Below are 22,830 nucleotides of genomic sequence, written 5' to 3' on the forward strand. Positions count from 1 at the left end.
TATTTAATAATTCGAATTTAAATTAAGTGAGACAAATTAACCTTCATCTTTTTAAAACAATAACAAAAAGAAAATATGTTGGCTTTTTTCATATCTATAGGAATTTAAAAGAGGAAAAAAAGTGAAAAAGCCAACGGCACGCAGTGTTCCTAAGTGGTCTCCCTCCCAAGTACTGACTGCGCTCGACGCTGCTTAACTTCGGTGATCGGACGAGAACCGGTATTTTCAGCGTGATATGGCCGTTGCCGAGAGTGCTATTTAATAATTCGAATTTAATTAACCTTCATCTTTATAAATCAATAAGAAAAAGAAGATATGTTTGCTTTTTTCATATCTCATGGAATTTAAAAGAGGAAATAAAAGTGAAAAAGCCAACGGCACGCAAAGTTTCCAAGTACTGACTGCGCTCGACGCTGCTTAACTTCGGTGATCGGACGAGAACCGGTGTTTTCAGCGTGATATGGCCGTTGCCGAGAGTGCTAGATAATAATTCGAATTTAACTTAAGTGAGACAAATTAACCATCATCTTTTTAAAACAATAACAAAAAGAAAATATGTTTGCTTTTTTCATATCTATTGGAATTTAAAAGAGGAAAAAAAGTGAAAAAGCCAACGGCACGCAGTGTTCCTAAGTGGTCTCCCTCCCAAGTACTGACTGCGCTCGACGCTGCTTAACTTCGGTGATCGGACGAGAACCAGTGTTTTCAGCGTGATATGGCCGTTGCCGAGAGTGCTATTTAATAATTTGAATTTAAAAACCTTGATCTTTATAAAACAATAACAAAAAGAAGATATGTTTGCTTTTTTCATATCTGATGGAATTTAAAAGAGGAAATAAAAGTGAAAAAGGCAACGGCACGCAGAGTTTCCAAGTACTGACTGCGCTCGACGCTGCTTAACTTCGGTGATCGGACGAGAACCGGTGTCTTCAGCGTGATATGGCCGTTGCCGAGAGTGCTAGATAATAATTCGAATTTAAATTAAGTGAGACAAATTAACCTTCATCTTTTTAAAACAATAACAAAAAGAAAATATGTTTGCTTTTTTCATATCTATTGGAATTTAAAAGAGGAAAAAAAGTGAAAAAGCCAACGGCACGCAGTGTTCCTAAGTGGTCTCCCTCCCAAGTACTGACTGCGCTCGACGCTTCTTAACTTCGGTGATCGGACGAGAACCGGTGTTTTCAGCGTGATATGGCCGTTGCCGAGAGTGCTAGATAATAATTCGAATTTAAATTAAGTGAGACAAATTAACCATCATCTTTTTAAAACAATAACAAAAAGAAAATATGTTTGCTTTTTTCATATCTATTGGAATTTAAAAGAGGAAAAAAAAGTGAAAAAGCCAACGGCACGCAGTGTTCCTACGTGGTCTCCCTCCCAAGTACTGACTGCGCTCGACGCTGCTTAACTTCGGTGATCGGACGAGAACCGGTGTTTTTAGCGTGATATGGCCGTTGCCGAAAGTGCTATTTAATAATTTAAATTTTATTAACCTTCATCTTTATAAATCAATAAGAAAAAGAAGATATGTTTGCTTTTTTCATATCTCATGGAATTTAAAAGAGGAAATAAAAGTGAAAAAGACAACGGCACGCAAAGTTTCCAAGTACTGACTGCGCTCGACGCTGCTTAACTTCGGTGATCGGACGAGAACCGGTGTTTTCAGCGTGATATGGCCGTTGCCGAGAGTGCTAGATAATAATTCGAATTTAAATTAAGTGAGACAAATTAACCATCATCTTTTTAAAACAATAACAAAAAGAAAATATGTTTGCTTTTTTCATATCTATTGGAATTTAAAAGAGGAAAAAAAGTGAAAAAGCCAACGGCACGCAGTGTTCCTAAGCGGTCTCCCTCCCAAGTACTGACTGCGCTCGACGCTGCTTAACTTCGGTGATCGGACGAGAACCGGTGTTTTCAGCGTGATATGGCCGTTGCCGAGAGTGCTATTTAATAATTCGAATTTAAATTAAGTGAGACAAATTTACCTTCATCTTTTTAATACAATAACAAAAAGAAAATATGTTGGCTTTTTTCATATCTAGTGGAATTTAAAAGAGGAAAAAAAGTGAAAAAGCCAACGGCACGCAGTGTTTCTAAGTGGTCTCCCTCCCAAGTACTGACTGCGCTCGCCGATGCTTAACATCGGTGATCTGACGAGATCTGGTGTTTTCAGCGTGATATGGCCGTTGCCGAGAGTGCTAGATAATAATTCGAATTTAAATTAAGTGAGACAAATAGACCTTCATCATTTTAAAACAATAACAAAAAGAAAATATGTTTGCTTTTTTCATATCTATTGGAATTTAAAAGAGGAAAAAAAGTGAAAAAGCCAACGGCACGCAGTGTTCCTAAGTGGTCTCCCTCCCAAGTACTGACTGCGCTCGACGCTGCTTAACTTCGGTGATCGGACGAGAACCGGTGTTTTCAGCGTGATATGGCCGTTGCCGAGAGTGCTATTTAATAATTCGAATTTAAATTAAGTGAGACAAATTTACCTTCATCTTTTTAATACAATAACAAAAAGAAAATATGTTGGCTTTTTTCATATCTATAGGAATTTAAAAGAGGAAAAAAAAAGTGAAAAATCCAACGGCACGCAAAGTTTCCAAGTACTGACTTCGCTCGACGCTGCTTAACTTCGGTGATCGGACGAGAACCGGTGTTTTCAGCGTGATATGGCCGTTGCCGAGAGTGCTATTTAATAATTCGAATTTAAATTAAGTGAGACAAATTAACCATCATCTTTTTAAAACAATAACAAAAAGAAAATATGTTTGCTTTTTTCATATCTAGTGGAATTTAAAAGAGGAAAAAAAGTGAAAAAGCCAACGGCACGCAGTGTTTCTAAGTGGTCTCCCTCCCAAGTACTGACTGCGCTCGCCGATGCTTAACTTCGGTGATCTGACGAGATCTGGTGTTTTCAGCGTGATATGGCCGTTGCCGAGAGTGCTAGATAATAATTCGAATTTAAATTAAGTGAGACAAATAGACCTTCATCTTTTTAAAACAATAACAAAAAAAAAATATGTTTGCTTTTTTCATATCTATAGGTATTTAAAATTGGAAAAAAAAGTGAAAAAGCCAACGGCACGCAGTGTTCCTAAGTGGTCTCCCTCCCAAGTACTGACTGCGCTCGACGCTGCTTAACTTCGGTGATCGGACGAGAACCGGTGTTTTCAGCGTGATATGGCCGTTGCCGAGAGTGCTATTTAATAATTCGAAATTAATAAACCTTCATCTTTATAAATCAATAATAAAAAGAAGATATGTTTGCTTTTTCATATCTCATGGAATTTAAAAGAGGAAATAAAAGTGAAAAAGCCAACGGCACGCAAAGTTTCCAAGTACTGACTGCGCTCGACGCTGCTTAACTTCGGTGATCGGACGAGAACCGGTGTTTTCAGCGTGATATGGCCGTTGCCGAGAGTGCTATTTAATAATTCGAATTTAAATTAAGTGAGACAAATTAACCATCATCTTTTTAAAACAATAACAAAAAGAAAATATGTTTGCTTTTTTCATATCTAGTGGAATTTAAAAGAGGAAAAAAAAGTGAAAAAGCCAACGGCACGCAGTGTTTCTAAGTGGTCTCCCTCCCAAGTACTGACTGCGCTCGCCGATGCTTAACTTCGGTGATCTGACGAGATCTGGTGTTTTCAGCATGATATGGCCGTTGCCGAGAGTGCTAGATAATAATTCGAATTTAAATTAAGTGAGACAAATAGACCTTCATCTTTTTAAAATAAATAACAAAAAAAAATACGTTTGCTTTTTTCATATCTATAGGTATTTAAAATTGGAAAAAAAAGTGAAAAAGCCAACGGCACGCAGTGTTCCTAAGTGGTCTCCCTCCCTAGTACTGACTGCGCTCGACGCTGCTTAACTTCGGTGATCGGACGAGAACCGGTGTTTTCAGCGTGATATGGCCGTTGCCGAGAGTGCTATTTAATAATTCGAATTTAAATTAAGTGAGACAAATTTACCTTCATCTTTTTAATACAATAACAAAAAGAAAATATGTTGGCTTTTTTCATATCTAGTGGAATTTAAAAGAGGAAAAAAAGTGAAAAAGCCAACGGCACGCAGTGTTTCTAAGTGGTCTCCCTCCCAAGTACTGACTGCGCTCGCCGATGCTTAACATCGGTGATCTGACGAGATCTGGTGTTTTCAGCGTGATATGGCCGTTGCCGAGAGTGCTAGATAATAATTCGAATTTAAATTAAGTGAGACAAATAGACCTTCATCATTTTAAAACAATAACAAAAAGAAAATATGTTTGCTTTTTTCATATCTATTGGAATTTAAAAGAGGAAAAAAAGTGAAAAAGCCAACGGCACGCAGTGTTCCTAAGTGGTCTCCCTCCCAAGTACTGACTGCGCTCGACGCTGCTTAACTTCGGTGATCGGACGAGAACCGGTGTTTTCAGCGTGATATGGCCGTTGCCGAGAGTGCTATTTAATAATTCGAATTTAAATTAAGTGAGACAAATTTACCTTCATCTTTTTAATACAATAACAAAAAGAAAATATGTTGGCTTTTTTCATATCTATAGGAATTTAAAAGAGGAAAAAAAAGTGAAAAATCCAACGGCACGCAAAGTTTCCAAGTACTGACTTCGCTCGACGCAGCTTAACTTCGGTGATCGGACGAGAACCGGTGTTTTCAGCGTGATATGGCCGTTGCCGAGAGTGCTATTTAATAATTCGAATTTAAATTAAGTGAGACAAATTAACCATCATCTTTTTAAAACAATAACAAAAAGAAAATATGTTTGCTTTTTTCATATCTAGTGGAATTTAAAAGAGGAAAAAAAGTGAAAAAGCCAACGGCACGCAGTGTTTCTAAGTGGTCTCCCTCCCAAGTACTGACTGCGCTCGCCGATGCTTAACTTCGGTGATCTGACGAGATCTGGTGTTTTCAGCGTGATATGGCCGTTGCCGAGAGTGCTAGATAATAATTCGAATTTAAATTAAGTGAGACAAATAGACCTTCATCTTTTTAAAACAATAACAAAAAAAAAATATGTTTGCTTTTTTCATATCTATAGGTATTTAAAATTGGAAAAAAAAGTGAAAAAGCCAACGGCACGCAGTGTTCCTAAGTGGTCTCCCTCCCAAGTACTGACTGCGCTCGACGCTGCTTAACTTCGGTGATCGGACGAGAACCGGTGTTTTCAGCGTGATATGGCCGTTGCCGAGAGTGCTATTTAATAATTCGAAATTAATAAACCTTCATCTTTATAAATCAATAATAAAAAGAAGATATGTTTGCTTTTTCATATCTCATGGAATTTAAAAGAGGAAAAAAAAGTGAAAAATCCAACGGCACGCAAAGTTTCCAAGTACTGACTGCGCTCGACGCTGCTTAACTTCGGTGATCGGACGAAAACCGGTTTTTTCAGCGTGATATGGCCGTTGCCGAGAGTGCTATTTAATAATTCGAATTAAATTACCCTTCATCTTTATAAATCAATAAGAAAAAGAAGATAGCCTATGTTTGCTTTTTTCATATATCATGGAATTTAAAAGAGGAAATAAAAGTGAAAAAGCCAACGGCACGCAAAGTTTCCAAGTACTGACTGCGCTCGACGCTGCTTAACTTCGGTGATCGGACGAGAACCGGTGTTTTCAGCGTGATATGGCCGTTGCCGAGAGTGCTAGATAATAATTCGAATTTAAATTAAGTGAGACAAATTAACCATCATCTTTTTAAAACAATAACAAAAAGAAAATATGTTTGCTTTTTTCATATCTATTGGAATTTAAAAGAGGAAAAAAAGTGAAAAAGCCAACGGCACGCAGTGTTCCTAAGCGGTCTCCCTCCCAAGTACTGACTGCGCTCGACGCTGCTTAACTTCGGTGATCGGACGAGAACCGGTGTTTTCAGCGTGATATGGCCGTTGCCGAGAGTGCTATTTAATAATTCGAATTTAAATTAAGTGAGACAAATTAACCTTCATCTTTTTAAAACAATAACAAAAAGAAAATATGTTTGCTTTTTTCATATCTATTGGAATTTAAAAGAGGAAAAAAAGTGAAAAAGCCAACGGCACGCAGTGTTCCTAAGTGGTCTCCCTCCCAAGTACTGACTGCGCTCGACGCTGCTTAACTTCGGTGATCGGACGAGAACCAGTGTTTTCAGCGTGATATGGCCGTTGCCGAGAGTGCTATTTAATAATTTGAATTTAATTAACCTTCATCTTTATAAATCAATAAGAAAAAGAAGATATGTTTGCTTTTTTCATATCTCATGGAATTTAAAAGAGGAAATAAAAGTGAAAAAGCCAACGGCACGCAAAGTTTCCAAGTACTGACTGCGCTCGACGCTGCTTAACTTCGGTGATCGGACGAGAACCGGTGTTTTCAGCGTGATATTGCCGTTGCCGAGAGTGCTATTTAATAATTCGAAATTAATAACCCTTCATCTTTATAAATCAATAATAAAAAGAAGATATGTTTGCTTTTTTCATATCTCGTGGAATTTAAAAGAGGAAATAAAAGTGAAAAAGCCAACGGTACGCAAAGTTTCCAAGTACTGACTGCGCTCGACGCTGCTTAACTTCGGTGATCGGACGAGAACCGGTGTTTTCAGCGTGATATGGCCGTTGCCGAGAGTGCTATTTAATAATTCGAATTTAAATTAAGTGAGACAAATTAACCATCATCTTTTTAAAACAATAACAAAAAGAAAATATGTTTGCTTTTTTCATTTCTAGTGGAATTTAAAAGAGGAAAAAAAAGTGAAAAAGCCAACGGCACGCAGTGTTTCTAAGTGGTCTCCCTCCCAAGTACTGACTGCGCTCGCCGATGCTTAACTTCGGTGATCTGACGAGATCTGGTGTTTTCAGCGTGATATGGCCGTTGCCGAGAGTGCTATTTAATAATTCGAATTTAAATTAAGTGAGACAAATAATATTCATCTTCTTAAAACAATAACAAAAAGAAAATATGTTGGCTTTTTTCATATCTATTGGAATTTAAAAGAGGAAAAAAAGTGAAAAAGCCAACGGCACGCAAAGTTTCCAAGTACTGACTGCGCTCGACGCTGCTTAACTTCGGTGATCGGACGAGAACCGGTGTTTTCAGCGTGATATGGCCATTGCCGAGAGTGCTAGATAATAATTCGAATTTAAATTAAGTGAGACAAATTAACCATCATCTTTTTAAAACAATAACAAAAAGAAAATATGTTGGCTTTTTTCATATCTATTGGAATTTAAAAGAGGAAAAAAAAAGTGAAAAAGCCAACGGCACGCAGTGTTCCTAAGTGGTCTCCCTCCCAAGTACTGACTGCGCTCGACGCTGCTTAACTTCGGTGATCCGACGAGAACCGGTGTTTTCAGCGTGATATGGCCGTTGCCGAGAGTGCCAGATAATAATTCGAATTTAAATTAAGTGAGACAAATTAACCTTCATCTTTTTAAAACAATAACAAAAAGAAAATATGTTTGCTTTTTTCATATCTATTGGAATTTAAAAGAGGAAAAAAAAGTGAAAAACCCAACGGCACGCAGTGTTCCTAAGTGGTCTCCCTCCCAAGTACTGACTGCGCTCGACGCTGCTTAACTTCGGTGATCGGAGGAGAACCGGTGTTTTTAGCGTGATATGGCCGTTGCCGAGATTGCTATTTAATAATTTGAATTTAATTAACCTTCATCTTTATAAATCAATAAGAAAAAGAAGATATGTTTGCTTTTTTCATATCTCATGGAATTTAAAAGAGGAAATAAAAGTGAAAAAGCCAACGGCACGCAAAGTTTCCAAGTACTGACTGCGCTCGACGCTGCTTAACTTCGGTGATCGGACGAGAACCGGTGTTTTCAGCGTGATATTGCCGTTGCCGAGAGTGCTATTTAATAATTCGAAATTAATAAACCTTCATCTTTATAAATCAATAATAAAAAGAAGATATGTTTGCTTTTTTCATATCTCGTGGAATTTAAAAGAGGAAATAAAAGTGAAAAAGCCAACGGTACGCAAAGTTTCCAAGTACTGACTGCGCTCGACGCTGCTTAACTTCGGTGATCGGACGAGAACCGGTGTTTTCAGCGTGATATGGCCGTTGCCGAGAGTGCTATTTAATAATTCGAATTTAAATTAAGTGAGACAAATTAACCATCATCTTTTTAAAACAATAACAAAAAGAAATTATGTTTGCTTTTTTCATTTCTAGTGGAATTTAAAAGAGGAAAAAAAAGTGAAAAAGCCAACGGCACGCAGTGTTTCTAAGTGGTCTCCCTCCCAAGTACTGACTGCGCTCGCCGAGGCTTAACTTCGGTGATCTGACGAGATCTGGTGTTTTCAGCGTGATATGGCCGTTGCCGAGAGTGCTATTTAATAATTCGAATTTAAATTAAGTGAGACAAATTAATATTCATCTTCTTAAAACAATAACAAAAAGAAAATATGTTGGCTTTTTTCAAATCTATTGGAATTTAAAAGAGGAAAAAAAAGTGAAAAAGCCAACGGCACTTAGCGTTCCTAAGTGGTCTCCCTCCCAAGTACTGACTGCGCTCGACGCTGCTTAACTTCGGTGATCCGACGAGAACCGGTGTTTTTAGCGTGATATGGCCGTTGCCGAGAGTGCTAGATAATAATTCGAATTTAAATTAAGTGAGACAAATTAACCTTCATCTTTTTAAAACAATAACAAAAAGAAAATATGTTGGCTTTTTTCATATCTATTGGAATTTAAAAGAGGAAAAAAAAGTGAAAAAGCCAACGGCACGCAGTGTTCCTAAGTGGTCTCCCTCCCAAGTACTGACTGCGCTCGACGCTGCTTAACTTCGGTGATCGGACGAGAACCGGTGTTTTCAGCGTGATATGGCCATTGCCGAGAGTGCTAGATAATAATTCGAATTTAAATTAAGTGAGACAAATTAACCATCATCTTTTTAAAACAATAACAAAAAGAAAATATGTTGGCTTTTTTCATATCTATTGGAATTTAAAAGAGGAAAAAAAAAGTGAAAAAGCCAACGGCACGCAGTGTTCCTAAGTGGTCTCCCTCCCAAGTACTGACTGCGCTCGACGCTGCTTAACTTCGGTGATCCGACGAGAACCGGTGTTTTCAGCGTGATATGGCCGTTGCCGAGAGTGCCAGATAATAATTCGAATTTAAATTAAGTGAGACAAATTAACCTTCATCTTTTTAAAACAATAACAAAAAGAAAATATGTTTGCTTTTTTCATATCTATTGGAATTTAAAAGAGGAAAAAAAAGTGAAAAACCCAACGGCACGCAGTGTTCCTAAGTGGTCTCCCTCCCAAGTACTGACTGCGCTCGACGCTGCTTAACTTCGGTGATCGGACGAGAACCGGTGTTTTTAGCGTGATATGGCCGTTGCCGAGATTGCTATTTAATAATTTGAATTTAATTAACCTTCATCTTTATAAATCAATAAGAAAAAGAAGATATGTTTGCTTTTTTCATATCTCATGGAATTTAAAAGAGGAAATAAAAGTGAAAAAGCCAACGGCACGCAAAGTTTCCAAGTACTGACTGCGCTCGACGCTGCTTAACTTCGGTGATCGGACGAGAACCGGTGTTTTCAGCGTGATATTGCCGTTGCCGAGAGTGCTATTTAATAATTCGAAATTAATAAACCTTCATCTTTATAAATCAATAATAAAAAGAAGATATGTTTGCTTTTTTCATATCTCGTGGAATTTAAAAGAGGAAATAAAAGTGAAAAAGCCAACGGTACGCAAAGTTTCCAAGTACTGACTGCGCTCGACGCTGCTTAACTTCGGTGATCGGACGAGAACCGGTGTTTTCAGCGTGATATGGCCGTTGCCGAGAGTGCTATTTAATAATTCGAATTTAAATTAAGTGAGACAAATTAACCATCATCTTTTTAAAACAATAACAAAAAGAAATTATGTTTGCTTTTTTCATTTCTAGTGGAATTTAAAAGAGGAAAAAAAAGTGAAAAAGCCAACGGCACGCAGTGTTTCTAAGTGGTCTCCCTCCCAAGTACTGACTGCGCTCGCCGAGGCTTAACTTCGGTGATCTGACGAGATCTGGTGTTTTCAGCGTGATATGGCCGTTGCCGAGAGTGCTATTTAATAATTCGAATTTAAATTAAGTGAGACAAATTAATATTCATCTTCTTAAAACAATAACAAAAAGAAAATATGTTGGCTTTTTTCATATCTATTGGAATTTAAAAGAGGAAAAAAAAGTGAAAAAGCCAACGGCACTTAGCGTTCCTAAGTGGTCTCCCTCCCAAGTACTGACTGCGCTCGACGCTGCTTAACTTCGGTGATCCGACGAGAACCGGTGTTTTTAGCGTGATATGGCCGTTGCCGAGAGTGCTAGATAATAATTCGAATTTAAATTAAGTGAGACAAATTAACCTTCATCTTTTTAAAACAATAACAAAAAGAAAATATGTTGGCTTTTTTCATATCTATTGGAATTTAAAAGAGGAAAAAAAAGTGAAAAAGCCAACGGCACGCAGTGTTCCTAAGTGGTCTCCCTCCCAAGTACTGACTGCGCTCGACGCTGCTTAACTTCGGTGATCGGACGAGAACCGGTGTTTTCAGCGTGATATGGCCGTTGCCGAGAGTGCTATTTAATAATTCGAATTTAAATTAAGTGAGACAAATTAACCTTCATCTTTTTAAAACAATAACAAAAAGAAAATATGTTTGCTTTTTTCATATCTATTGGAATTTAAAAGAGGAAAAAAAGTGAAAAAGCCAACGGCACGCAGTGTTCCTAAGTGGTCTCCCTCCCAAGTACTGACTGCGCTCGACGCTGCTTAACTTCGGTGATCGGACGAGAACCGGTGTTTTCAGCGTGATATGGCCGTTGCCGAGAGTGCTATTTAATAATTCGAATTTAAATTAAGTGAGACAAATTTACCTTCATCTTTTTAAAACAATAACAAAAAGAAAATATGTTGGCTTTTTTCATATCTATTGGAATTTAAAAGAGGAAAAAAAAAGTGAAAAATCCAACGGCACGCAGTGTTCCTAAGTGGTCTCCCTCCCAAGTACTGACTGCGGTCGACGCTGCTTAACTTCGGTGATCGGACGAGAACCGGTGTTTTCAGCGTGATATTGCCGTTGCCGAGAGTGCTATTTAATAATTCGAAATTAATAAACCTTCATCTTTATAAATCAATAATAAAAAGAAGATATGTTTGCTTTTTTCATATCTCGTGGAATTTAAAAGAGGAAATAAAAGTGAAAAAGCCAACGGCACGCAAAGTTTCCAAGTACTGACTGCGCTCGACGCTGCTTAACTTCGGTGATCGGACGAGAACCGGTGTTTTCAGCGTGATATGGCCGTTGCCGAGAGTGCTATTTAATAATTCGAATATAAATTAAGTGAGACAAATTAACCATCATCTTTTTAAAACAATAACAAAAAGAAAATATGTTTGCTTTTTTCATTTCTAGTGGAATTTAAAAGAGGAAAAAAAAGTGAAAAAGCCAACGGCACGCAGTGTTTCTAAGTGGTCTCCCTCCCAAGTACTGACTGCGCTCGCCGCTGCTTAACTTCGGTGATCGGACGAGATCTGGTGTTTTCAGCGTGATATGGCCGTTGCCGAGAGTGCTATTTAATAATTCGAATTTAAATTAAGTGAGACAAATTAATATTCATCTTCTTAAAACAATAACAAAAAGAAAATATGTTGGCTTTTTTCATATCTATTGGAATTTAAAAGAGGAAAAAAAAGTGAAAAAGCCAACGGCACTTAGCGTTCCTAAGTGGTCTCCCTCCCAAGTACTGACTGCGCTCGACGCTGCTTAACTTCGGTGATCCGACGAGAACCGGTGTTTTCAGCGTGATATGGCCGTTGCCGAGAGTGCTATTTAATAATTCGAATTTAAATTAAGTGAGACAAATTAACCATCTTTTTAAAACAATAAAAAAAAGAAAATATGTTTGCTTTTTTCATATCTATTGGAATTTAAAAGAGGAAAAAAAGTGAAAAAGCCAACGGCACGCAGTGTTCCTAAGTGGTCTCCCTCCCAAGTACTGACTGCGCTCGACGCTGCTTAACTTCGGTGATCGGACGAGAACCGGTGTTTTCAGCGTGATATGGCCGTTGCCGAGAGTGCTATTTAATAATTCGAATTTAAATTAAGTGAGACAAATTAACCTTCATCTTTTTAAAACAATAACAAAAAGAAAATATGTTTGCTTTTTTCATATCTATTGGAATTTAAAAGAGGAAAAAAAGTGAAAAAGCCAACGGCACGCAGTGTTCCTAAGTGGTCTCCCTCCCAAGTACTGACTGCGCTCGACGCTGCTTAACTTCGGTGATCGGACGAGAACCGGTGTTTTCAGCGTGATATTGCCGTTGCCGAGAGTGCTATTTAATAATTCGAAATTAATAAACCTTCATCTTTATAAATCAATAATAAAAAGAAGATATGTTTGCTTTTTTCATATCTCGTGGAATTTAAAAGAGGAAATAAAAGTGAAAAAGCCAACGGCACGCAAAGTTTCCAAGTACTGACTGCGCTCGACGCTGCTTAACTTCGGTGATCGGACGAGAACCGGTGTTTTCAGCGTGATATGGCCGTTGCCGAGAGTGCTATTTAATAATTCGAATTTAAATTAAGTGAGACAAATTAACCATCATCTTTTTAAAACAATAACAAAAAGAAAATATGTTTGCTTTTTTCATATCTATTGGAATTTAAAAGAGGAAAAAAAAGTGAAAAAGCCAACGGCACTTAGCGTTCCTAAGTGGTCTCCCTCCCAAGTACTGACTGCGCTCGACGCTGCTTAACTTCGGTGATCGGACGAGAACCGGTGTTTTCAGCGTGATATTGCCGTTGCCGAGAGTGCTATTTAATAATTCGAAATTAATAAACCTTCATCTTTATAAATCAATAATAAAAAGAAGATATGTTTGCTTTTTTCATATCTCGTGGAATTTAAAAGAGGAAATAAAAGTGAAAAAGCCAACGGCACGCAAAGTTTCCAAGTACTGACTGCGCTCGACGCTGCTTAACTTCGGTGATCGGACGAGAACCGGTGTTTTCAGCGTGATATGGCCGTTGCCGAGAGTGCTATTTAATAATTCGAATTTAAATTAAGTGGGACAAATTAACCATCATCTTTTTAAAACAATAACAAAAAGAAAATATGTTTGCTTTTTTCATTTCTAGTGGAATTTAAAAGAGGAAAAAAAAGTGAAAAAGCCAACGGCACGCAGTGTTTATAAGTGGTCTCCCTCCCAAGTACTGACTGCGCTCGCCGCTGCTTAACTTCGGTGATCGGACGAGATCTGGTGTTTTCACCGTGATATGGCCGTTGCCGAGAGTGCTATTTAATAATTCGAATTTAAATTAAGTGAGACAAATTAATATTCATCTTCTTAAAACAATAACAAAAAGAAAATATGTTGGCTTTTTTCATATCTTTTGGAATTTAAAAGAGGAAAAAAAAGTGAAAAAGCCAACGGCACTTAGCGTTCCTAAGTGGTCTCCCTCCCAAGTACTGACTGCGCTCGCAGCTGCTTAACTTCGGTGATCCGACGAGAACCGGTGTTTTCAGCGTGATATGGCCGTTGCCGAGAGTGCTAGATAATAATTCGAATTTAAATTAAGTGAGACAAATTAACCTTCATCTTTTTAAAACAATAACAAAAAGAAAATATGTTGGCTTTTTTCATATCTATTGGAATTTAAAAGAGGAAAAAAAAGTGAAAAAGCCAACGGCACGCAGTGTTCGTAAGTGGTCTCCCTCCCAAGTACTGACTGCGCTCGACGCTGCTTAACTTCGGTGATCGGACGAGAACCGGTGTTTTCAGCGTGATATGGCCGTTGCCGAGAGTGCTATTTAATAATTCGAATTTAAATTAAGTGAGACAAATTAACCATCTTTTTAAAACAATAAAAAAAGAAAATATGTTTGCTTTTTTCATATCTATTGGAATTTAAAAGAGGAAAAAAAGTGAAAAAGCCAACGGCACGCAGTGTTCCTAAGTGGTCTCCCTCCCAAGTACTGACTGCGCTCGACGCTGCTTAACTTCGGTGATCGGACGAGAACCGGTGTTTTCAGCGTGATATGGCCGTTGCCGAGAGTGCTATTTAATAATTCGAATTTAAATTAAGTGAGACAAATTAACCTTCATCTTTTTAAAACAATAACAAAAAGAAAATATGTTTGCTTTTTTCATATCTATTGGAATTTAAAAGAGGAAAAAAAGTGAAAAAGCCAACAGCACGCAGTGTTCCTAAGTGGTCTCCCTCCCAAGTACTGACTGCGCTCGACGCTGCTTAACTTCGGTGATCGGACGAGAACCGGTGTTTTCAGCGTGATATGGCCGTTGCCGATAGTGCTATTTAATAATTCGAATTTAAATTAAGTGAGACAAATTTACCTTCATCTTTTTAAAACAATAACAAAAAGAAAATATGTTGGCTTTTTTCATATCTATTGGAATTTAAAAGAGGAAAAAAATGTGAAAAAGCCAACGGCACGCAGTGTTCCTAAGTGGTCTCCCTCCCAAGTACTGACTGCGCTCGACGCTGCTTAACTTCGGTGATCCGACGAGAACCGGTGTTTTCAGCGTGATATGGCCGTTGCCGAGAGTGCTAGATAATAATTCGAATTTAAATTAAGTGAGACAAATTAACCATCATCTTTTTAAAACAATAACAAAAAGAAAATATGTTGGCTTTTTTCATATCTATTGGAATTTAAAACAGGAAAAAAAAGTGAAAAAGCCAACGGCACGCAGTGTTCCTAAGTGGTCTCCCTCCCAAGTACTGACTGCGCTCGACGCTGCTTAACTTCTGTGATCGGACGAGAACCGGTGTTTTTAGCGTGATATGGCCGTTGCCGAAAGTGCTATTTAATAATTTGAATTTAATTAACCTTTATCTTTATAAATCAATAAGAAAAAGAAGATATGTTTGCTTTTTTCATATCTCATGGAATTTAAAAGAGGAAATAAAAGTGAAAAAGCCAACGGCACTCAAAGTTTCCAAGTACTGACTGCGCTCGACGCTGCTTAACTTCGGTGATCGGACGAGAACCGGTGTTTTCAGCGTGATATGGCCGTTGCCGAGAGTGCTAGATAATAATTCGAATTTAAATTAAGTGAGACAAATTAACCATCTTTTTAAAACAATAACAAAAAGAAAATATGTTGGCTTTTTTCATATCTATTGGAATTTAAAAGAGGAAAAAAAAGTGAAAAAGCCAACGGCACGCAGTGTTCGTAAGTGGTCTCCCTCCCAAGTACTGACTGCGCTCGACGCTGCTTAACTTCGGTGATCGGACGAGAACCGGTGTTTTCAGCGTGATATGGCCGTTGCCGAGAGTGCTATTTAATAATTCGAATTTAAATTAAGTGAGACAAATTAACCATCTTTTTAAAACAATAAAAAAAAGAAAATATGTTTGCTTTTTTCATATCTATTGGAATTTAAAAGAGGAAAAAAAGTGAAAAAGCCAACGGCACGCAGTGTTCCTAAGTGGTCTCCCTCCCAAGTACTGACTGCGCTCGACGCTGCTTAACTTCGGTGATCGGACGAGAACCGGTGTTTTCAGCGTGATATGGCCGTTGCGGAGAGTGCTAGATAATAATTCGAATTTAAATTAAGTGAGACAAATTAACCTTCATCTTTTTAAAACAATAACAAAAAGAAAATATGTTTGCTTTTTTCATATCTATAGGAATTTAAAAGAGGAAAAAAAAGTTAAAAAGCAAACGGCACGCAGTGTTCCTAAGTGGTCTCCCTCCCAAGTACTGACTGCGCTCGACGCTGCTTAACTTCGGTGATCGGACGAGAACCGGTGTTTTCAGCGTGATATGGCCGTTGCCGAAAGTGCTATTTAATAATTTGAATTTAATTAACCTTTATCTTTATAAATCAATAAGAAAAAGAAGATATGTTTGCTTTTTTCATATCTCATGGAATTTAAAAGAGGAAATAAAAGTGAAAAAGCCAACGGCACTCAAAGTTTCCAAGTACTGACTGCGCTCGACGCTGCTTAACTTCGGTGATCGGACGAGAACCGGTGTTTTCAGCGTGATATGGCCGTTGCCGAGAGTGCCAGATAATAATTCGAATTTAAATTAAGTGAGACAAATTGACCTTTATCTTTTTAAAACAATAACAAAAAGAAAATATGTTTGCTTTTTTCATATCAATAGGAATTTAAAAGAGGAAAAAAAAGTGAAAAAGCAAACTGCACGCAATGTTCCTAAGTGGTCTCCCTCCCAAGTACTGACTGCGCTCGACGCTGCTTAACTTCGGTGATCGGACGAGAACCGGTGTTTTCAGCGTGATATGGCCGTTGCCGAGAGTGCTAGATAATAATTCGAATTTAAATTAAGTGAGACAAATTAACCATCATCTTTTTAAACAATAACAAAAAGAAAATATGTTTGCTTTTTTCATATCTATTGGAATTTAAAAGAGGAAAAAAAAGTGAAAAAGCCAACGGCACGCAGTGTTCCTACGTGGTCTCCCTCCCAAGTACTGACTGCGCTCGACGCTGCTTAACTTCGTTGATCGGACGAGAACCGGTGTTTTTAGCGTGATATGGCCGTTGCCGAAAGTGCTATTTAATAATTTGAATTTAATTAACCTTCATCTTTATAAATCAATAAGAAAAGGAAGATATGTTTGCTTTTTTCATATCTCATGGAATTTAAAAGAGGAAATAAAAGTGAAAGAGCCAATGGCACGCAAAGTTTCCAAGTACTGACTGCGCTCGACGCTGCTTAACTTCGGTGATCGGACGAGAACCGGTGTTTTCAGCGTGATATGGCCGTTGCCGAGAGTGCTAGATAATAATTCGAATTTAAATTAAGTGAGACAAATTAACCATCATCTTTTTAAAACAATAACAAAAAGAAAATATGTTGGCTTTTTTCATATCTATTGGAATTTAAAAGAGGAAAAAAAAGTGAAAAAGCCAACGGCACGCAGTGTTCCTAAGTGGTCTCCCTCCCAAGTACTGACTGCGCTCGACGCTGCTTAATTTCGGTGATCCGACGAGAACCGGTGTTTTCAGCGTGATATGGCCGTTGCCGAGAGTGCCAGATAATAATTCGAATTTAAATTAAGTGAGACAAATTGACCTTCATCTTTTTAAAACAATAACAAAAAGAAAATAAGTTTGCCTTTTTCATATCTATTGGAATTTAAAAGAGGAAAAAAAGTGAAAAAGCCAACGGCACGCAGTGTTCCTAAGTGGTCTCCCTCATAAGTACTGACTGCGCTCGACGCTGCTTAACTTCGGTGATCGGACGAGAACCGGTGTTTTCAGCGTGATATGGCCGTTGCCGAGAGTGCTATTTAATAATTCGAATTTAAATTAAGTGAGACAAATTTACCTTCATCTTTTTAATACAATAACAAAAAGAAAATATGTTGGCTTTTTTCATATCTATAGGAATTTAAAAGAGGAAAAAAAAGTGAAAAATCCAACGGCACGCAGTGTTCCTAAGTGGTCTCCCTCCCAAGTACTGACTGCGCTCGACGCTGCTTAACTTCGGTGATCGGACGAGAACCGGTGTTTTCAGCGTGATATGGCCGTTGCCGAGAGTGCTATTTAATAATTCGAAATTAATAAACCTTCATCTTTATAAATCAATAATAAAAAGAAGATATGTTTGCTTTTTTCATATCTCATGAAATTTAAAAGAGGAAATAAAAGTGAAAAAGCCAACGGCACGCAAAGTTTCCAAGTACTGACTGCGCTCGACGCTGCTTAACTTCGGTGATCGGACGAGAACCGGTGTTTTCCGCGTGATATGTCCGTTGCCGAGAGTGCTATTTAATAATTCGAATTTAAATTAAGTGAGACAAATTAACCATCATCTTTTTAAAACAATAACAAAAAGAAAATATGTTTGCTTTTTTCATATCTAGTGGAATTTAAAAGAGGAAATAAAAGTGAAAAAGCCAACGGCACGCAGTGTTTCTAAGTGGTCTCCCTCCCAAGTACTGACTGCGCTCGCCGATGCTTAACTTCGGTGATCTGACGAGATCTGGTGTTTTCAGCGTGATATGGCCGTTGCCGAGAGTGCTATTTAATAATTCGAATTTAAATTAAGTGAGACAAATTAATATTCATCTTCTTAAAACAATAACAAAAAGAAAATATGTTGGCTTTTTTCATATCTATTGGAATTTAAAAGAGGAAAAAAAAGTGAAAAAGCCAACGGTACTTAGCGTTCCTAAGTGGTCTCCCTCCCAAGTACTGACTGCGCTCGACGCTGCTTAACTTCGGTGATCCGACGAGAACCGGTGTTTTCAGCGTGATATGGCCGTTGCCGAGCGTGCTAGATATTAATTCGAATTTAAATTAAGTGAGACAAATTAACCATCATCTTTTTAAAACAATAACAAAAAGAAAATATGTTGGCTTTTTTCATATCTATTGGAATTTAAAAGAGGAAAAAAAAGTGAAAAAGCCAACGGCACGCAGTGTTCCTAAGTGGTCTCCCTCCCAAGTACTGACTGCGCTCGACGCTGCTTAATTTCGGTGATCCGACGAGAACCGGTGTTTTCAGCGTGATATGGCCGTTGCCGAGAGTGCCAGATAATAATTCGAATTTAAATTAAGTGAGACAAATTAACCATCTTTTTAAAACAATAAAAAAAGAAAATATGTTTGCTTTTTTCATATCTATTGGAATTTAAAAGAGGAAAAAAAGTGAAAAAGCCAACGGCACGCAGTGTTCCTAAGTGGTCTCCCTCCCAAGTACTGACTGCGCTCGACGCTGCTTAACTTCGGTGATCGGACGAGAACCGGTGTTTTCAGCGTGATATGGCCGTTGCCGAGAGTGCTATTTAATAATTCGAATTTAAATTAAGTGAGACAAATTAACCTTCATCTTTTTAAAACAATAACAAAAAGAAAATATTTTTGCTTTTTTCATATCTATTGGAATTTAAAAGAGGAAAAAAAGTGAAAAAGCCAACAGCACGCAGTGTTCCTAAGTGGTCTCCCTCCCAAGTACTGACTGCGCTCGACGCTGCTTAACTTCGGTGATCGGACGAGAACCGGTGTTTTCAGCGTGATATGGCCGTTGCCGAGAGTGCTATTTAATAATTCGAATTTAAATTAAGTGAGACAAATTTACCTTCATCTTTTTAAAACAATAACAAAAAGAAAATATGTTGGCTTTTTTCATATCTATTGGAATTTAAAAGAGGAAAAAAAAGTGAAAAATCCAACGGCACGCAGTGTTCCTAAGTGGTCTCCCTCCCAAGTACTGACTGCGCTCGACGCTGCTTAACTTCGGTGATCGGACGAGAACCGGTGTTTTCAGCGTGATATTGCCGTTGCCGAGAGTGCTATTTAATAATTCGAAATTAATAAACCTTCATCTTTATAAATCAATAATAAAAAGAAGATATGTTTGCTTTTTTCATATCTCGTGGAATTTAAAAGAGGAAATAAAAGTGAAAAAGCCAACGGCACGCAAAGTTTCCAAGTACTGACTGCGCTCGACGCTGCTTAACTTCGGTGATCGGACGAGAACCGGTGTTTTCAGCGTGATATGGCCGTTGCCGAGAGTGCTATTTAATAATTCGAATTTAAATTAAGTGAGACAAATTAACCATCATCTTTTTAAAACAATAACAAAAAGAAAATATGTTTGCTTTTTTCATTTCTAGTGGAATTTAAAAGAGGAAAAAAAAGTGAAAAAGCCAACGGCACGCAGTGTTCCTAAGTGGTCTCCCTCCCAAGTACTGACTGCGCTCGCCGATGCTTAACTTCGGTGATCTGACGAGATCTGGTGTTTTCAGCGTGATATGGCCGTTGCCGAGAGTGCTATTTAATAATTCGAATTTAAATTAAGTGAGACAAATTAATATTCATCTTCTTAAAACAATAACAAAAAGAAAATATGTTGGCTTTTTTCATATCTATTGGAATTTAAAAGCGGAAAAAAAAGTGAAAAAGCCAACGGCACTTAGCGTTCCTAAGTGGTCTCCCTCCCAAGTACTGACTGCGCTCGACGCTGCTTAACTTCGGTGATCCGACGAGAACCGGTGTTTTCAGCGTGATATGGCCGTTGCCGAGAGTGCTAGATAATAATTCGAATTTAAATTAAGTGAGACAAATTAACCTTCATCTTTTTAAAACAATAACAAAAAGAAAATATGTTGGTTTTTTTCACATCTATTGGAATTTAAAAGAGGAAAAAAAGTGAAAAAGCCAACGGCACGCAGTGTTCGTAAGTGGTCTCCCTCCCAAGTACTGACTGCGCTCGACGCTGCTTAACTTCGGTGATCGGACGAGAACCGGTGTTTTCAGCGTGATATGGCCGTTGCCGAGAGTGCTATTTAATAATTCGAATTTAAATTAAGTGAGACAAATTAACCATCTTTTTAAAACAATAAAAAAAGAAAATATGTTTGCTTTTTACATATCTATTGGAATTTAAAAGAGGAAAAAAAGTGAAAAAGCCAACGGCACGCAGTGTTCCTAAGTGGTCTCCCTCCCAAGTACTGACTGCGCTCGACGCTGCTTAACTTCGGTGATCGGACGAGATCTGGTGTTTTCAGCGTGATATGGCCGTTGCCGAGAGTGCTATTTAATAATTCGAATTTAAATTAAGTGAGACAAATTAATATTCATCTTCTTAAAACAATAACAAAAAGAAAATATGTTGGCTTTTTTCATATCTATTGGAATTTAAAAGAGGAAAAAAAAGTGAAAAAGCCAACGGCACTTAGCGTTCCTAAGTGGTCTCCCTCCCAAGTACTGACTGCGCTCGACGCTGCTTAACTTCGGTGATCCGACGAGAACCGGTGTTTTCAGCGTGATATGGCCGTTGCCGAGAGTGCTAGATAATAATTCGAATTTAAATTAAGTGAGACAAATTAACCATCTTTTTAAAACAATAACAAAAAGAAAATATGTTGGCTTTTTTCATATCTATTGGATTTTAAAAGAGGAAAAAAAAGTGAAAAAGCCAACGGCACGCAGTGTTCGTAAGTGGTCTCCCTCCCAAGTACTGACTGCGCTCGACGCTGCTTAACTTCGGTGATCCGACGAGAACCGGTGTTTTCAGCGTGATATGGCCGTTGCCGAGAGTGCTAGATAATAATTCGAATTTAAATTAAGTGAGACAAATTAACCTTCATCTTTTTAAAACAATAACAAAAAGAAAATATGTTGGTTTTTTTCACATCTATTGGAATTTAAAAGAGGAAAAAAAGTGAAAAAGCCAACGGCACGCAGTGTTCGTAAGTGGTCTCCCTCCCAAGTACTGACTGCGCTCGACGCTGCTTAACTTCGGTGATCGGACGAGAACCGGTGTTTTCAGCGTGATATGGCCGTTGCCGAGAGTGCTATTTAATAATTCGAATTTAAATTAAGTGAGACAAATTAACCATCTTTTTAAAACAATAAAAAAAGAAAATATGTTTGCTTTTTACATATCTATTGGAATTTAAAAGAGGAAAAAAAGTGAAAAAGCCAACGGCACGCAGTGTTCCTAAGTGGTCTCCCTCCCAAGTACTGACTGCGCTCGACGCTGCTTAACTTCGGTGATCGGACGAGATCTGGTGTTTTCAGCGTGATATGGCCGTTGCCGAGAGTGCTATTTAATAATTCGAATTTAAATTAAGTGAGACAAATTAATATTCATCTTCTTAAAACAATAACAAAAAGAAAATATGTTGGCTTTTTTCATATCTATTGGAATTTAAAAGAGGAAAAAAAAGTGAAAAAGCCAACGGCACTTAGCGTTCCTAAGTGGTCTCCCTCCCAAGTACTGACTGCGCTCGACGCTGCTTAACTTCGGTGATCCGACGAGAACCGGTGTTTTCAGCGTGATATGGCCGTTGCCGAGAGTGCTAGATAATAATTCGAATTTAAATTAAGTGAGACAAATTAACCATCTTTTTAAAACAATAACAAAAAGAAAATATGTTGGCTTTTTTCATATCTATTGGATTTTAAAAGAGGAAAAAAAAGTGAAAAAGCCAACGGCACGCAGTGTTCGTAAGTGGTCTCCCTCCCAAGTACTGACTGCGCTCGACGCTGCTTAACTTCGGTGATCGGACGAGAACCGGTGTTTTCAGCGTGATATGGCCGTTGCCGAGAGTGCTATTTAATAATTCGAATTTAAATTAAGTGAGACAAATTAACCATCTTTTTAAAACAATAAAAAAAAGAAAATATGTTTGCTTTTTTCATATCTATTGGAATTTAAAAGAGGAAAAAAAGTGAAAAAGCCAACGGCACGCAGTGTTCCTAAGTGGTCTCCCTCCCAAGTACTGACTGCGCTCGACGCTGCTTAACTTCGGTGATCGGACGAGAACCGGTGTTTTCAGCGTGATATGGCCGTTGCGGAGAGTGCTAGATAATAATTCGAATTTAAATTAAGTGAGACAAATTAACCTTCATCTTTTTAAAACAATAACAAAAAGAAAATATGTTTGCTTTTTTCATATCTATAGGAATTTAAAAGAGGAAAAAATAGTTAAAAAGCAAACGGCACGCAGTGTTCCTAAGTGGTCTCCCTCCCAAGTACTGACTGCGCTCGACGCTGCTTAACTTCGGTGATCGGACGAGAACCGGTGTTTTCAGCGTGATATGGCCGTTGCCGAGAGTGCTAGATAATAATTCGAATTTAAATTAAGTGAGACAAATTAACCATCATCTTTTTAAAACAATAACAAAAAGAAAATATGTTGGCTTTTTTCATATCTATTGGAATTTAAAACAGGAAAAAAAAGTGAAAAAGCCAACGGCACGCAGTGTTCCTAAGTGGTCTCCCTCCCAAGTACTGACTGCGCTCGACGCTGCTTAACTTCTGTGATCGGACGAGAACCGGTGTTTTTAGCGTGATATGGCCGTTGCCGAAAGTGCTAT

General features: G+C 38.0%; 36 non-coding genes and 54 pseudogenes across 36 annotated transcripts; all 90 read right to left on the bottom strand.

Moving 5' to 3' along the window:
• Positions 1-128: 128 nt before the first annotated feature.
• On the bottom strand, positions 129-247 carry LOC149580814 (5S ribosomal RNA). Its single transcript, XR_016380944.1, has one exon. It is a non-coding gene; the product is annotated as a 5S ribosomal RNA (ribosomal RNA).
• A 122-nt stretch (positions 248-369) lies between these two features.
• LOC149580815 (5S ribosomal RNA) lies at positions 370-472 on the bottom strand (annotated as a pseudogene).
• Positions 473-608: 136 nt separating this feature from the next.
• Positions 609-727, bottom strand: LOC149580816 (5S ribosomal RNA). Its single transcript, XR_016380953.1, has one exon. It is a non-coding gene; the product is annotated as a 5S ribosomal RNA (ribosomal RNA).
• A 121-nt stretch (positions 728-848) lies between these two features.
• LOC149580817 (5S ribosomal RNA) lies at positions 849-951 on the bottom strand (annotated as a pseudogene).
• A 136-nt stretch (positions 952-1,087) lies between these two features.
• Positions 1,088-1,206, bottom strand: LOC149580818 (5S ribosomal RNA). Its single transcript, XR_016381106.1, has one exon. It is a non-coding gene; the product is annotated as a 5S ribosomal RNA (ribosomal RNA).
• A 137-nt stretch (positions 1,207-1,343) lies between these two features.
• Positions 1,344-1,462, bottom strand: LOC149580819 (5S ribosomal RNA). The gene has a single exon (XR_016381059.1). It is a non-coding gene; the product is annotated as a 5S ribosomal RNA (ribosomal RNA).
• Positions 1,463-1,584: 122 nt separating this feature from the next.
• On the bottom strand, positions 1,585-1,687 carry LOC149580820 (5S ribosomal RNA; annotated as a pseudogene).
• A 136-nt stretch (positions 1,688-1,823) lies between these two features.
• Positions 1,824-1,942, bottom strand: LOC149580821 (5S ribosomal RNA). Its single transcript, XR_016380801.1, has one exon. It is a non-coding gene; the product is annotated as a 5S ribosomal RNA (ribosomal RNA).
• A 136-nt stretch (positions 1,943-2,078) lies between these two features.
• Positions 2,079-2,197, bottom strand: LOC149580822 (5S ribosomal RNA; annotated as a pseudogene).
• Positions 2,198-2,333: 136 nt separating this feature from the next.
• Positions 2,334-2,452, bottom strand: LOC149580823 (5S ribosomal RNA). The gene has a single exon (XR_016380845.1). It is a non-coding gene; the product is annotated as a 5S ribosomal RNA (ribosomal RNA).
• A 138-nt stretch (positions 2,453-2,590) lies between these two features.
• LOC149580824 (5S ribosomal RNA) lies at positions 2,591-2,693 on the bottom strand (annotated as a pseudogene).
• A 136-nt stretch (positions 2,694-2,829) lies between these two features.
• On the bottom strand, positions 2,830-2,948 carry LOC149580825 (5S ribosomal RNA; annotated as a pseudogene).
• Positions 2,949-3,085: 137 nt separating this feature from the next.
• On the bottom strand, positions 3,086-3,204 carry LOC149580826 (5S ribosomal RNA). Its single transcript, XR_016380856.1, has one exon. It is a non-coding gene; the product is annotated as a 5S ribosomal RNA (ribosomal RNA).
• A 121-nt stretch (positions 3,205-3,325) lies between these two features.
• Positions 3,326-3,428, bottom strand: LOC149580827 (5S ribosomal RNA; annotated as a pseudogene).
• A 137-nt stretch (positions 3,429-3,565) lies between these two features.
• On the bottom strand, positions 3,566-3,684 carry LOC149580828 (5S ribosomal RNA; annotated as a pseudogene).
• A 137-nt stretch (positions 3,685-3,821) lies between these two features.
• On the bottom strand, positions 3,822-3,940 carry LOC149580829 (5S ribosomal RNA). The gene has a single exon (XR_016380790.1). It is a non-coding gene; the product is annotated as a 5S ribosomal RNA (ribosomal RNA).
• Positions 3,941-4,076: 136 nt separating this feature from the next.
• On the bottom strand, positions 4,077-4,195 carry LOC149580830 (5S ribosomal RNA; annotated as a pseudogene).
• Positions 4,196-4,331: 136 nt separating this feature from the next.
• LOC149580831 (5S ribosomal RNA) lies at positions 4,332-4,450 on the bottom strand. Its single transcript, XR_016380867.1, has one exon. It is a non-coding gene; the product is annotated as a 5S ribosomal RNA (ribosomal RNA).
• A 137-nt stretch (positions 4,451-4,587) lies between these two features.
• LOC149580832 (5S ribosomal RNA) lies at positions 4,588-4,690 on the bottom strand (annotated as a pseudogene).
• A 136-nt stretch (positions 4,691-4,826) lies between these two features.
• On the bottom strand, positions 4,827-4,945 carry LOC149580833 (5S ribosomal RNA; annotated as a pseudogene).
• A 137-nt stretch (positions 4,946-5,082) lies between these two features.
• On the bottom strand, positions 5,083-5,201 carry LOC149580834 (5S ribosomal RNA). The gene has a single exon (XR_016380879.1). It is a non-coding gene; the product is annotated as a 5S ribosomal RNA (ribosomal RNA).
• A 351-nt stretch (positions 5,202-5,552) lies between these two features.
• On the bottom strand, positions 5,553-5,655 carry LOC149580835 (5S ribosomal RNA; annotated as a pseudogene).
• Positions 5,656-5,791: 136 nt separating this feature from the next.
• On the bottom strand, positions 5,792-5,910 carry LOC149580836 (5S ribosomal RNA). Its single transcript, XR_016380802.1, has one exon. It is a non-coding gene; the product is annotated as a 5S ribosomal RNA (ribosomal RNA).
• Positions 5,911-6,046: 136 nt separating this feature from the next.
• Positions 6,047-6,165, bottom strand: LOC149580837 (5S ribosomal RNA). Its single transcript, XR_016380954.1, has one exon. It is a non-coding gene; the product is annotated as a 5S ribosomal RNA (ribosomal RNA).
• A 122-nt stretch (positions 6,166-6,287) lies between these two features.
• LOC149580838 (5S ribosomal RNA) lies at positions 6,288-6,390 on the bottom strand (annotated as a pseudogene).
• Positions 6,391-6,512: 122 nt separating this feature from the next.
• LOC149580839 (5S ribosomal RNA) lies at positions 6,513-6,615 on the bottom strand (annotated as a pseudogene).
• A 137-nt stretch (positions 6,616-6,752) lies between these two features.
• Positions 6,753-6,871, bottom strand: LOC149580840 (5S ribosomal RNA; annotated as a pseudogene).
• A 135-nt stretch (positions 6,872-7,006) lies between these two features.
• Positions 7,007-7,109, bottom strand: LOC149580841 (5S ribosomal RNA; annotated as a pseudogene).
• A 138-nt stretch (positions 7,110-7,247) lies between these two features.
• LOC149580842 (5S ribosomal RNA) lies at positions 7,248-7,366 on the bottom strand. The gene has a single exon (XR_016380979.1). It is a non-coding gene; the product is annotated as a 5S ribosomal RNA (ribosomal RNA).
• A 137-nt stretch (positions 7,367-7,503) lies between these two features.
• On the bottom strand, positions 7,504-7,622 carry LOC149580843 (5S ribosomal RNA; annotated as a pseudogene).
• A 122-nt stretch (positions 7,623-7,744) lies between these two features.
• On the bottom strand, positions 7,745-7,847 carry LOC149580844 (5S ribosomal RNA; annotated as a pseudogene).
• A 122-nt stretch (positions 7,848-7,969) lies between these two features.
• Positions 7,970-8,072, bottom strand: LOC149580845 (5S ribosomal RNA; annotated as a pseudogene).
• Positions 8,073-8,209: 137 nt separating this feature from the next.
• Positions 8,210-8,328, bottom strand: LOC149580846 (5S ribosomal RNA; annotated as a pseudogene).
• A 137-nt stretch (positions 8,329-8,465) lies between these two features.
• Positions 8,466-8,584, bottom strand: LOC149580847 (5S ribosomal RNA; annotated as a pseudogene).
• A 137-nt stretch (positions 8,585-8,721) lies between these two features.
• LOC149580848 (5S ribosomal RNA) lies at positions 8,722-8,840 on the bottom strand. The gene has a single exon (XR_016380883.1). It is a non-coding gene; the product is annotated as a 5S ribosomal RNA (ribosomal RNA).
• A 138-nt stretch (positions 8,841-8,978) lies between these two features.
• LOC149580849 (5S ribosomal RNA) lies at positions 8,979-9,097 on the bottom strand. The gene has a single exon (XR_016380980.1). It is a non-coding gene; the product is annotated as a 5S ribosomal RNA (ribosomal RNA).
• Positions 9,098-9,234: 137 nt separating this feature from the next.
• LOC149580850 (5S ribosomal RNA) lies at positions 9,235-9,353 on the bottom strand (annotated as a pseudogene).
• Positions 9,354-9,475: 122 nt separating this feature from the next.
• LOC149580851 (5S ribosomal RNA) lies at positions 9,476-9,578 on the bottom strand (annotated as a pseudogene).
• Positions 9,579-9,700: 122 nt separating this feature from the next.
• On the bottom strand, positions 9,701-9,803 carry LOC149580852 (5S ribosomal RNA; annotated as a pseudogene).
• Positions 9,804-9,940: 137 nt separating this feature from the next.
• LOC149580853 (5S ribosomal RNA) lies at positions 9,941-10,059 on the bottom strand (annotated as a pseudogene).
• A 137-nt stretch (positions 10,060-10,196) lies between these two features.
• Positions 10,197-10,315, bottom strand: LOC149580854 (5S ribosomal RNA; annotated as a pseudogene).
• A 137-nt stretch (positions 10,316-10,452) lies between these two features.
• LOC149580855 (5S ribosomal RNA) lies at positions 10,453-10,571 on the bottom strand. Its single transcript, XR_016380890.1, has one exon. It is a non-coding gene; the product is annotated as a 5S ribosomal RNA (ribosomal RNA).
• A 136-nt stretch (positions 10,572-10,707) lies between these two features.
• LOC149580856 (5S ribosomal RNA) lies at positions 10,708-10,826 on the bottom strand. The gene has a single exon (XR_016380901.1). It is a non-coding gene; the product is annotated as a 5S ribosomal RNA (ribosomal RNA).
• A 138-nt stretch (positions 10,827-10,964) lies between these two features.
• On the bottom strand, positions 10,965-11,083 carry LOC149580857 (5S ribosomal RNA; annotated as a pseudogene).
• Positions 11,084-11,205: 122 nt separating this feature from the next.
• On the bottom strand, positions 11,206-11,308 carry LOC149580858 (5S ribosomal RNA; annotated as a pseudogene).
• Positions 11,309-11,445: 137 nt separating this feature from the next.
• On the bottom strand, positions 11,446-11,564 carry LOC149580859 (5S ribosomal RNA; annotated as a pseudogene).
• Positions 11,565-11,701: 137 nt separating this feature from the next.
• On the bottom strand, positions 11,702-11,820 carry LOC149580860 (5S ribosomal RNA; annotated as a pseudogene).
• Positions 11,821-11,953: 133 nt separating this feature from the next.
• On the bottom strand, positions 11,954-12,072 carry LOC149580861 (5S ribosomal RNA). Its single transcript, XR_016380912.1, has one exon. It is a non-coding gene; the product is annotated as a 5S ribosomal RNA (ribosomal RNA).
• A 136-nt stretch (positions 12,073-12,208) lies between these two features.
• LOC149580862 (5S ribosomal RNA) lies at positions 12,209-12,327 on the bottom strand. The gene has a single exon (XR_016380942.1). It is a non-coding gene; the product is annotated as a 5S ribosomal RNA (ribosomal RNA).
• Positions 12,328-12,449: 122 nt separating this feature from the next.
• Positions 12,450-12,552, bottom strand: LOC149580863 (5S ribosomal RNA; annotated as a pseudogene).
• Positions 12,553-12,689: 137 nt separating this feature from the next.
• On the bottom strand, positions 12,690-12,808 carry LOC149580864 (5S ribosomal RNA; annotated as a pseudogene).
• A 122-nt stretch (positions 12,809-12,930) lies between these two features.
• Positions 12,931-13,033, bottom strand: LOC149580865 (5S ribosomal RNA; annotated as a pseudogene).
• A 137-nt stretch (positions 13,034-13,170) lies between these two features.
• On the bottom strand, positions 13,171-13,289 carry LOC149580866 (5S ribosomal RNA; annotated as a pseudogene).
• Positions 13,290-13,426: 137 nt separating this feature from the next.
• LOC149580867 (5S ribosomal RNA) lies at positions 13,427-13,545 on the bottom strand (annotated as a pseudogene).
• Positions 13,546-13,682: 137 nt separating this feature from the next.
• On the bottom strand, positions 13,683-13,801 carry LOC149580868 (5S ribosomal RNA). Its single transcript, XR_016380913.1, has one exon. It is a non-coding gene; the product is annotated as a 5S ribosomal RNA (ribosomal RNA).
• A 132-nt stretch (positions 13,802-13,933) lies between these two features.
• On the bottom strand, positions 13,934-14,052 carry LOC149580869 (5S ribosomal RNA). The gene has a single exon (XR_016380923.1). It is a non-coding gene; the product is annotated as a 5S ribosomal RNA (ribosomal RNA).
• A 136-nt stretch (positions 14,053-14,188) lies between these two features.
• Positions 14,189-14,307, bottom strand: LOC149580870 (5S ribosomal RNA). The gene has a single exon (XR_016380816.1). It is a non-coding gene; the product is annotated as a 5S ribosomal RNA (ribosomal RNA).
• A 137-nt stretch (positions 14,308-14,444) lies between these two features.
• On the bottom strand, positions 14,445-14,563 carry LOC149580871 (5S ribosomal RNA). The gene has a single exon (XR_016380981.1). It is a non-coding gene; the product is annotated as a 5S ribosomal RNA (ribosomal RNA).
• A 137-nt stretch (positions 14,564-14,700) lies between these two features.
• On the bottom strand, positions 14,701-14,819 carry LOC149580872 (5S ribosomal RNA; annotated as a pseudogene).
• A 122-nt stretch (positions 14,820-14,941) lies between these two features.
• LOC149580873 (5S ribosomal RNA) lies at positions 14,942-15,044 on the bottom strand (annotated as a pseudogene).
• A 134-nt stretch (positions 15,045-15,178) lies between these two features.
• LOC149580874 (5S ribosomal RNA) lies at positions 15,179-15,297 on the bottom strand. The gene has a single exon (XR_016380914.1). It is a non-coding gene; the product is annotated as a 5S ribosomal RNA (ribosomal RNA).
• Positions 15,298-15,430: 133 nt separating this feature from the next.
• On the bottom strand, positions 15,431-15,549 carry LOC149580875 (5S ribosomal RNA). The gene has a single exon (XR_016381039.1). It is a non-coding gene; the product is annotated as a 5S ribosomal RNA (ribosomal RNA).
• A 137-nt stretch (positions 15,550-15,686) lies between these two features.
• On the bottom strand, positions 15,687-15,805 carry LOC149580876 (5S ribosomal RNA). The gene has a single exon (XR_016381076.1). It is a non-coding gene; the product is annotated as a 5S ribosomal RNA (ribosomal RNA).
• A 122-nt stretch (positions 15,806-15,927) lies between these two features.
• On the bottom strand, positions 15,928-16,030 carry LOC149580877 (5S ribosomal RNA; annotated as a pseudogene).
• Positions 16,031-16,167: 137 nt separating this feature from the next.
• On the bottom strand, positions 16,168-16,286 carry LOC149580878 (5S ribosomal RNA; annotated as a pseudogene).
• Positions 16,287-16,422: 136 nt separating this feature from the next.
• Positions 16,423-16,541, bottom strand: LOC149580879 (5S ribosomal RNA; annotated as a pseudogene).
• A 122-nt stretch (positions 16,542-16,663) lies between these two features.
• LOC149580880 (5S ribosomal RNA) lies at positions 16,664-16,766 on the bottom strand (annotated as a pseudogene).
• A 137-nt stretch (positions 16,767-16,903) lies between these two features.
• Positions 16,904-17,022, bottom strand: LOC149580881 (5S ribosomal RNA; annotated as a pseudogene).
• Positions 17,023-17,158: 136 nt separating this feature from the next.
• LOC149580882 (5S ribosomal RNA) lies at positions 17,159-17,277 on the bottom strand. The gene has a single exon (XR_016380966.1). It is a non-coding gene; the product is annotated as a 5S ribosomal RNA (ribosomal RNA).
• A 137-nt stretch (positions 17,278-17,414) lies between these two features.
• LOC149580883 (5S ribosomal RNA) lies at positions 17,415-17,533 on the bottom strand. Its single transcript, XR_016381007.1, has one exon. It is a non-coding gene; the product is annotated as a 5S ribosomal RNA (ribosomal RNA).
• Positions 17,534-17,895: 362 nt separating this feature from the next.
• LOC149580884 (5S ribosomal RNA) lies at positions 17,896-18,014 on the bottom strand (annotated as a pseudogene).
• A 137-nt stretch (positions 18,015-18,151) lies between these two features.
• On the bottom strand, positions 18,152-18,270 carry LOC149580885 (5S ribosomal RNA; annotated as a pseudogene).
• Positions 18,271-18,407: 137 nt separating this feature from the next.
• LOC149580886 (5S ribosomal RNA) lies at positions 18,408-18,526 on the bottom strand (annotated as a pseudogene).
• A 132-nt stretch (positions 18,527-18,658) lies between these two features.
• Positions 18,659-18,777, bottom strand: LOC149580887 (5S ribosomal RNA). Its single transcript, XR_016380934.1, has one exon. It is a non-coding gene; the product is annotated as a 5S ribosomal RNA (ribosomal RNA).
• A 136-nt stretch (positions 18,778-18,913) lies between these two features.
• On the bottom strand, positions 18,914-19,032 carry LOC149580888 (5S ribosomal RNA). The gene has a single exon (XR_016380819.1). It is a non-coding gene; the product is annotated as a 5S ribosomal RNA (ribosomal RNA).
• A 137-nt stretch (positions 19,033-19,169) lies between these two features.
• On the bottom strand, positions 19,170-19,288 carry LOC149580889 (5S ribosomal RNA; annotated as a pseudogene).
• Positions 19,289-19,410: 122 nt separating this feature from the next.
• Positions 19,411-19,513, bottom strand: LOC149580890 (5S ribosomal RNA; annotated as a pseudogene).
• Positions 19,514-19,650: 137 nt separating this feature from the next.
• On the bottom strand, positions 19,651-19,769 carry LOC149580891 (5S ribosomal RNA; annotated as a pseudogene).
• Positions 19,770-19,906: 137 nt separating this feature from the next.
• Positions 19,907-20,025, bottom strand: LOC149580892 (5S ribosomal RNA; annotated as a pseudogene).
• A 136-nt stretch (positions 20,026-20,161) lies between these two features.
• LOC149580893 (5S ribosomal RNA) lies at positions 20,162-20,280 on the bottom strand. Its single transcript, XR_016380915.1, has one exon. It is a non-coding gene; the product is annotated as a 5S ribosomal RNA (ribosomal RNA).
• A 132-nt stretch (positions 20,281-20,412) lies between these two features.
• Positions 20,413-20,531, bottom strand: LOC149580894 (5S ribosomal RNA; annotated as a pseudogene).
• Positions 20,532-20,668: 137 nt separating this feature from the next.
• Positions 20,669-20,787, bottom strand: LOC149580895 (5S ribosomal RNA; annotated as a pseudogene).
• A 134-nt stretch (positions 20,788-20,921) lies between these two features.
• LOC149580896 (5S ribosomal RNA) lies at positions 20,922-21,040 on the bottom strand. The gene has a single exon (XR_016381144.1). It is a non-coding gene; the product is annotated as a 5S ribosomal RNA (ribosomal RNA).
• A 136-nt stretch (positions 21,041-21,176) lies between these two features.
• LOC149580897 (5S ribosomal RNA) lies at positions 21,177-21,295 on the bottom strand. Its single transcript, XR_016380916.1, has one exon. It is a non-coding gene; the product is annotated as a 5S ribosomal RNA (ribosomal RNA).
• A 132-nt stretch (positions 21,296-21,427) lies between these two features.
• LOC149580898 (5S ribosomal RNA) lies at positions 21,428-21,546 on the bottom strand (annotated as a pseudogene).
• Positions 21,547-21,683: 137 nt separating this feature from the next.
• Positions 21,684-21,802, bottom strand: LOC149580899 (5S ribosomal RNA; annotated as a pseudogene).
• A 134-nt stretch (positions 21,803-21,936) lies between these two features.
• Positions 21,937-22,055, bottom strand: LOC149580900 (5S ribosomal RNA). Its single transcript, XR_016380917.1, has one exon. It is a non-coding gene; the product is annotated as a 5S ribosomal RNA (ribosomal RNA).
• A 133-nt stretch (positions 22,056-22,188) lies between these two features.
• LOC149580901 (5S ribosomal RNA) lies at positions 22,189-22,307 on the bottom strand. Its single transcript, XR_016381040.1, has one exon. It is a non-coding gene; the product is annotated as a 5S ribosomal RNA (ribosomal RNA).
• A 137-nt stretch (positions 22,308-22,444) lies between these two features.
• On the bottom strand, positions 22,445-22,563 carry LOC149580902 (5S ribosomal RNA). The gene has a single exon (XR_016381077.1). It is a non-coding gene; the product is annotated as a 5S ribosomal RNA (ribosomal RNA).
• Positions 22,564-22,700: 137 nt separating this feature from the next.
• Positions 22,701-22,819, bottom strand: LOC149580903 (5S ribosomal RNA; annotated as a pseudogene).
• Positions 22,820-22,830: the final 11 nt, after the last annotated feature.

Source organism: Phalangium opilio, unplaced genomic scaffold (assembly GCF_054372755.1).
Source record: "Phalangium opilio isolate 3A_F unplaced genomic scaffold, DU_Popi_V2 ptg007730c_1, whole genome shotgun sequence".
NCBI lineage: Eukaryota > Metazoa > Arthropoda > Arachnida > Opiliones > Phalangiidae > Phalangium > Phalangium opilio.